Here is a 7,819-nt window from a genome sequence, read left to right as displayed (position 1 = left end):
GAATATTTGTATTCTGTACAGGCTTCCTTCTCTTCACTCTGTCATGTAGGTTAGTATTATGGAGTAACTACAATGTTGTTGATCCATCTTTAGTTTTCTCCTATCACAGCCATTAAACTCTAACTGTTTTAAAGTCAACATTGAAATCCCTGAGCGGTTTCATCCCTCTCCAGCAGCTGAGTTAGGAAGGACACCTGTATCTTTGTAGTGACTGGGTGTATTGATACACCATCCAAAGTTTAACTTCACTATGCTCAAAGGGATATTCAATGTCTGCTTTTTTCCCTTTTTTTTTTTTACCCATCTACCAATAGGTGCCCTTATTTGCAAGGCATTGGAAAGTCTCCCTCGTCTTTGTGGTTGAATCTGTGGTTGAAATTCACTGCTCAACTGACGGACATTACGTATAATTAAATGTGGGGTACAGAGATGAGGTAGTTGTTAAAAAATCATGTTATCAATCAATCAATCAATCAATTTTATTTTATATAGCCCTTCGTACATCAGCTAATATCTCGAAGTGCTGTACAGACACCCAGCCTAAAACCCCAAACAGCTAGTAATGCAGGTGTAGAAGCACGGTGGCTAGGAAAAACTCCCTAGAAAGGCCAAAACCTAGGAAGAAACCTAGAGAGGAACCAGGCTATGAGGGGTGGCCAGTCCTCTTCTGGCTGTGCCGGGTGGAGATTATAACAGAACTATGCCAAGATGTTCAAAAATGTTCATAAGTGACAAGCATGGTCAAATAATAATCATGAATAATTTTCAGTTGGCTTTTCATAGCCGATCATCAAGAGTTGAAAAACAACAGGTCTGGGACAGGTGGCGGTTCCATAACCGCAGGCAGAACAGCTGAAACTGGAATAGCAGCAAGGCCAGGCGGACTGGGGACAGCAAGGAGTCACCACGGGCGGCAGTCCCGACGCATGGTCCTAGGGCCCAGGTCCTCCGAGAGAAAGAAAGAAAGAAGGAGAAAATTAGAGAGAGCCAAGATTTTCAAAATTTCCATAAATGACAAGCATGGTCAAATAATAATCAGGAATAAATCTCAGTTGGCTTTTCATAGCCGATCATTAAGAGTTGAAAACAGCAGGTCTGGGACAGGTAGGGGTTCCATGACCGCAGGCAGAACAGTTGAAACTGGAATAGCAGCAAGGCCAGGCGGACTGGGGACAGCAAGGAGTCACCACGGCCGGTAGTCCCGACGTATGGTCCTAGGGCTCAGGTCCTCCGAGAGAAAGAAAGAGAGAAGGAGAAAATTAGAGAGAGCCAAGATTTTCAAAATGTTCATAAATGACAAGCATGGTCAAATAATAATCAGGAATAAATCTCAGTTGGCTTTTCATAGCCGATCATTAAGAGTTGAAAACAGCAGGTCTGGGACAGGTAGGGGTTCCGTAACCACAGGCAGAACAGTTGAAACTGGAATAGCAGCAAGGCCAGGTGGACTGGGGACAGCAAGGTGTCATCATGCCCGGTAGTCCTGACGTATGGTCCTAGGGCTCAGGTTCTCAGAGAGAAAGAGAGAACGAGAGAATTAGAGAGAGCATACTTAAATTCACACAGGACACTGGATAAGACAGGAGAAGTACTCCAGGTAACCAACTGACCCTAGCCCCCCGACACAAACTACTGCAGCATAAATACTGGAGGCTGAGACAGGAGCGGTCAGGAGACACTGTGGCCCCATCCGAAGAAACCCCCGGACAGGGCCAAATAGGAAGGATATAACCCCACCCACTTTGCCAAAGCACAGCCCCCGCACCACTAGAGGGAAATCCTCAACCACCAACTTACAATCCTGAGACAAGGCCGAGTATAGCCCACAAAGGTCTCCACCACAGCACAAACCAAGGGGGGGCGCCAACCCAGACAGGAAGATCACGTCAGTAACTCAACCCACTCAAGTGACGCACCCCTCCTAGGGACGGCATGAAAGAGCACCAGCAAGCCAGTGACTCAGCCCCTGTAACAGGGTTAGAGGCAGAGAATCCCAGTGGAGAGAGGGGAACCGGCCTGGCAGAGACAGCAAGGGCGGTTCGTTGCTCCAGAGCCTTTCCGTTCAGCCTTTCCGTTCATAATAGTGTTAAACACTATTATTGCACACATAGTGAGTCCATGCAATTTATTATGTGACTTGTTAAGCAAATTTGTACTCCTGGACTTGCCATAAGCTTGCCATAACAAAGGTATTGAATACTTATTTATTCAAGACTTTTCAGCTTTTCATTTTTTTTCAATTTGTAAAAATCTCAAAAGACATTCCACTTTTACATTATGGGGTATTGTGTGTAGGCCAGTGACACAATCTCAATTTAATCAATTTTAAATGCTGTCTGTAGCACAACAAAATGTGGAAAAAGTCAAAGGGTGTGAATAGTTTTTGAAGACAATGTAAACATAACATATTCTGGAGACAAGCTTTATTTACCAAGTTAACATTTTGTATTGTTATGTTTGACTTCAATAGACTTGACTTCTGAAAGAGTCAATTCTAAATAAATTGTTCCATTGTGGGACCACTTCAAATGAAGTACAGAATAATATTTATTGGCCCATATATATAGGATACCATGAAATGACCATATTTCACCATCTAAAATTGAAAGCCCCAGAGCTCTACAATAAAGCTTACTTTGAAATTGAATTAATTTCTAGTTGGACAGTCTATTACTATTGTGCCTTTGACTGATTAAGAAGTCATTTTTTCCTTGGCAGAGAAGGAAGGGGGAGGACAGAGGGTAGAGGGGCTGGCTTTTAGGGGGCAGCCATGCGTGTGAGCCTGTGTTGAGCAACTGAGACAATGGCCGCAGATGGCTGCCCCACTGCAGAAGTGACCGTGGCTGTGGCTGTAACGGATGCCTGGAGAGAGAACACCCTCCCACGGAGTCTATTTCAGCTGCCTGGCAAGGACTGACACACACACACACACACACACACACACACACACACACACACACACACACACACACACACACACACACACACACACACACACACACACACACACACACACACACACACACACACACACACACACACACACACACACACACACACACACACACACACACACACACACACACACACACACACACACACACAGAGTTAGAGAAAGGGAGTGAGACAGATGCTCATGTTGAAAGCGTATGAGGACTGGGTTTAGGTACGAATAGTCAAGGCCTTTTAGTATAACCCGTTTTGTGTGGTACACTGAGGCTCATCTTTTCTTTAGAAAAACTATTTCAACTAGCACTCTAGCAGGCCTTTCCAACAGTATGTCCCTTGCCAGGCCTTGCTCGGTGCAATCCATTGTTATTAACTATATTCGTTGGCTTGCTGAGACGCATGCTCAGGGATAGTCAGCTGTGTAGTGAGGTTAACCAGGTTAATCCGCTGTCTTTTTCTTATTGGATAGATATACACTTTGTTTTCTACCTAATGAATATGCAAATTAAAAGCACACTCATAGAGCAGAGAGGGTGGGGATTTTGTCTAGACTAGAGAATGTCCTGTCCATATTACAGACTGGGCTAGTGGACAGACTGTCAGCTTTCTGCTTTGACACAGACAACATAGAAAACTGACCCAGTGTAGGATGGTGTAGAATGTGACTCCAACTGGAGTAATCTGAAAAGCTTGAGGATTACACCAGTGGCTCGGCTGTCACAGAGGAGGCAAAGTCACACGTTGTGTGTGTGTGTGTGTGTGTGTGTGTGTGTGTGTGTGTGTGTGTGTGTGTGTGTGTGTGTGTGTGTGTGTGTGTGTGTGTGTGTGTGTGTGTGTGTGTGTGTGTGTGTGTGTGTGTGTGTGTGTGTGTGTGTGTGTGTGTGTGTCAGTCAAACCAGCAGTCCCTATGGTTACCCTCAGTAGGGAGTGTATCACATGTAATGTTCTGAACAGCAAGCTGTGTGTTCTTAAAGAGGAAGGAAAACTATAGATAATAGGCATGTGGAAATTACTAACATTGTCTCTTTCAGCGTGTACAGACATAATGTGGGTGATTTGTCTAATGCAGGTCTGACTAATAACAAATGCTATCACATAGTGACCAGAAATCAGTTATACTGAACAAAAATATAAACGCAACATGCAACAATTTAAAAGATTTTACTAAGTTCCAGTTCATACAGTGTAAGGAAATCAGTCAATTGAAATAAATTCATTAGACCCTAATCTGTGGATTTCACATGATTGTGCAGGGGTGCAGCCATGGCTAGGGGTTGGAGGGCATTGATTCTAACATACAGTGGCAAGAAAAAGTATGTGAACACTTTGGAATTACCTGGTTTTCTGCATAAATTACTCATAAAATTTGATCTGATCTTCATCTTAGTCACAACAATAGACAAACACAGTGTTCTTAAACTAATAGCACAGAAATTATTGTATTTTTCTTGTCTATATTGAATACATATTTTAAACATTCACAGTGTAGGTTGGAAAAAGTATGTGAACCCCTAGGCTAATGACTTTTCCAAAAGCTAATTGGAGTCAGGGGTCAACTAACCTGGAGTCCAATCAATGAGACGAGATTGGAGATGTTGGTTAGAGCTGCCTTGCCCTATAAAAAACACTCACAAAATTTGAGTTTGCTATTCACAAGAAGCATTGCCTGATGTGAACCATGCCTCGAATAAAAGAGATCTCAGAAGACTCAGAAAATCTTTGACTTGAATAAAGCTGGAAAGGGTTACAAAAGTATCTCTAAAAGCCTTGATGTTCATCAGTCCACGGTAAGAAAAAATTCTTTATAAATGGAAAAAGTTCAGCACTGTTGCTACTCTCCCTAGGAGTGGCCGTCCTGCAAAGATGACTGCAAGAGCACAATGCAGAATGCTCAATGATGTTAAGAAGAATCCTAGAGTGTCAGCTAAAGACTTACAGAAATCTCTGGAACATGCTAACATCTCTGTTGACGAGTATAAGATACATAAAACACTAAACAAGAATGGTGTTCATGGGAGGACACCACGGAAGAAGGCACTGCTGTCCAAAAAAACACTGCTGCACGTCTGAAGTCCGCAAAAGAGCACCTGAATGTTCCACAGCACTTCTGGCTAAATATTCTGTGGCCAGATTAAACTAAAGTTGAGTTTGGAAGGAACACACAACACTATGTATGGACAAAAAAAGGCACAGCACACCAACATCAAAACCTCATCCCAACTGTAAAGTATGGTGGAGGGAGCATCATGGTTTGGAGCTGCTTTGCTGTCTCAGCTCCTGGACAGCTTGCTATCATCGACGGAAAAATGAATTCCCAAGTTTATCAAGACATTTTGCAGGAGAATGTTAGACTATCTGTCCGCAAATTGAAGCTCAGCAGAAGATGGGTGATGCAACAGGACAACGACCCAAAACACAGAAGTAAATCAACAACAGAATAACTTCATTAGAAGAAAATACACCTTCTGGAGTGGCCCAGTCAGAGGCCTGACCTCAACCCGATTGAGATGCTGTGGCATGACCTCGAGAGCAGTTCACACCAGACATCCCAAGAATATTGCTGAACTGAAACAGTTTTGTAAAGATGAATGGTTGAAAATTCCTCCTGACCGTTGTGCAGGTCTGATCCGCAACTACAGAAAACGTTTGGTTGAGGTTATTGCTGCCAAAGGAGGGTCAACCAATTATTAAATCCAAGGGTTCACATTTTTTCCACCCTACACTGTGAAAGTTTACACAGTGTGTTCAATAAAGACATGAAAATGTATAATTGCTTGTGTGTTATTAGTGTAAGCAGACTGTGTTTGTCTATTGTTGTGACTTAGATGAAGATCAGATCAAATTTTATGACCAATTTATGCAGAAATACAGGTAATTCCAAAGGGTTTGCATACTTTTTCTTGCCACTGTACTGTCTGCTGACTGACTGTTCTCAAAACTGTTACACAAAATGAAATATTGTGTAAGTGTTCTAAGATATTATATTTTACTTTAAAGAGTAAGATATTTCTTATCTGACCTTATTGTAACATATTGTCTATATATAACTATGTTATTACATACCATGGTGGTCATCTGATCTGAGATGCTATTTATGTCTGTAGTGAGGCATTATGCAGTTGTGCCTATTGTCTGAACACAATGGTTGTTCTCTGCCCTGAGGTCACAGCAGACGGTCACTCCACCAGGCCAGAGTGTCACCTGTTCCTTAAAGCGTACCACCACAGACTCCTCCTCCTGTTAACACTCAGACAAAGCGGGGGTTGTTGTTCAGAAAACTTTTGAAAGTTTGTCATCCTACTTTTTCTGAATTACATTCTGAATGATTTAATCCTCCATGTTTGCCTGTCACTTATTGTGTGGTTCACTAGAGGATACAAATATGCGTTTTATATGAATTCCAAATAAAACTGGATTACAAATGTTTCTTTGACTACTTTAAGAATAATTTAAGTTACTGCTTAATGCAGGGAGATCTCACTCCCAATTATAGTCAATCTGTCACCTCCTGAGATGAGGGTGGTGGTATGATCCTGTCTCACACCCCTTACAGGAACACCTGTCGGATTGTAAATCACCTCTTTGTCTCCACGGCCCCTCTCATTGGATTACCATGGCAACCTCTATTTAGGTACTACAGCAATAGACCGAATGAATATAGAAAGGGCTTCACAGGCAATTATCAATCAGGAAGATGCATAGTTTTTTTGGGTGATACCACCATTTTCTAGCACACTGCTGTGTCTGCAAGAAAATGAAAGCCTTATTACCTGCGGTATTGTATGCGTGTGGGTATTGCCAGGGGTATTCTACCTGGAGCCTGTTGATAGGAGCATGCAACATTATAGAATGTTCTGATCTAAAAGTGTTATGTAGAACCAATATGATTGACTGTAAAGTATCTTCAAATAAGAGGCAGCTTTATTCATGACATTTCCATCTGCAATATTCTGACATCTAACATCACGGAATACACCCCTGGTTGGTGTTCCCATTTGGATTTGAAGATGGTCTCATACCGCCAGATATACACTGAGGGGACAAAACATTAAGAATATGTTCCTAATATTGAGTTGCACCCCCTTTTGCACTCAGAACAGCCTCAATTCGTCGGGACATGGACTCTACAAGGTGTCGAAAGTGTTCCACAGGGATGCTGGCCCATGTTGACTCCAATGCTTCCCACAGTTGTGTCAAGTTCGCTGGATGTCCTTTAGTGGACAATTCTTGATACAAACAGGAAACTGTTGAGCATCAAAAACCCAGCAGCATTGCAGTTCTTGACACAAACTGGTGCACCTGGCACCTACTATCATACCCCGTTCAAAGGCACTTAAATATTTAGTCTTGCCCATTCACCCTCTGAATGGCGCACATACACAATCATGTGTCAATTGTCTCAAGGCTTAAAAATTCTTCTTTAACCCATCTCTTCTCCTTGATCTACATTGATTGAAGTGGATTTAACAAACGACATCAATAAGGGATGATAGCTTTCACCTGGTCAGTCTGTCATGGAAAGAGCAGATGTTATGTTTTCTACACTCAGTGTATGTGTCACGCTCTGACCATAGATAGCCATTGTTTCTCTATGGTGAAGTAGGTCAGGGCGTGATCTAGTTTGTTTATTTCTATGTGGTGTTCTAGTTTATTTTCTATGTTGGTGATTTGTATGATTCCCAATTAGAGGCAGCTGGTGATCGTTGTCTCTAATTGGGGATCATATTTAAGTAGCTGTTTTAGCTGTTTTTCCCACCTGTTTGTGGGATATTATTTTGTGTTTTGTGCATGTGCACCACTTAGACACGTTTCGTTGTTTCTTTATTGTTTTGCTTTGCTTAAGTTTCACTTAGAAATAAAGATGTGGAAC

This window comes from Salvelinus alpinus, chromosome 32 (genome assembly GCF_045679555.1).
Source record: "Salvelinus alpinus chromosome 32, SLU_Salpinus.1, whole genome shotgun sequence".
In the NCBI taxonomy this organism is placed as follows: domain Eukaryota; kingdom Metazoa; phylum Chordata; class Actinopteri; order Salmoniformes; family Salmonidae; genus Salvelinus; species Salvelinus alpinus.
Note: the sequence above shows the minus strand (reverse complement) of the source record.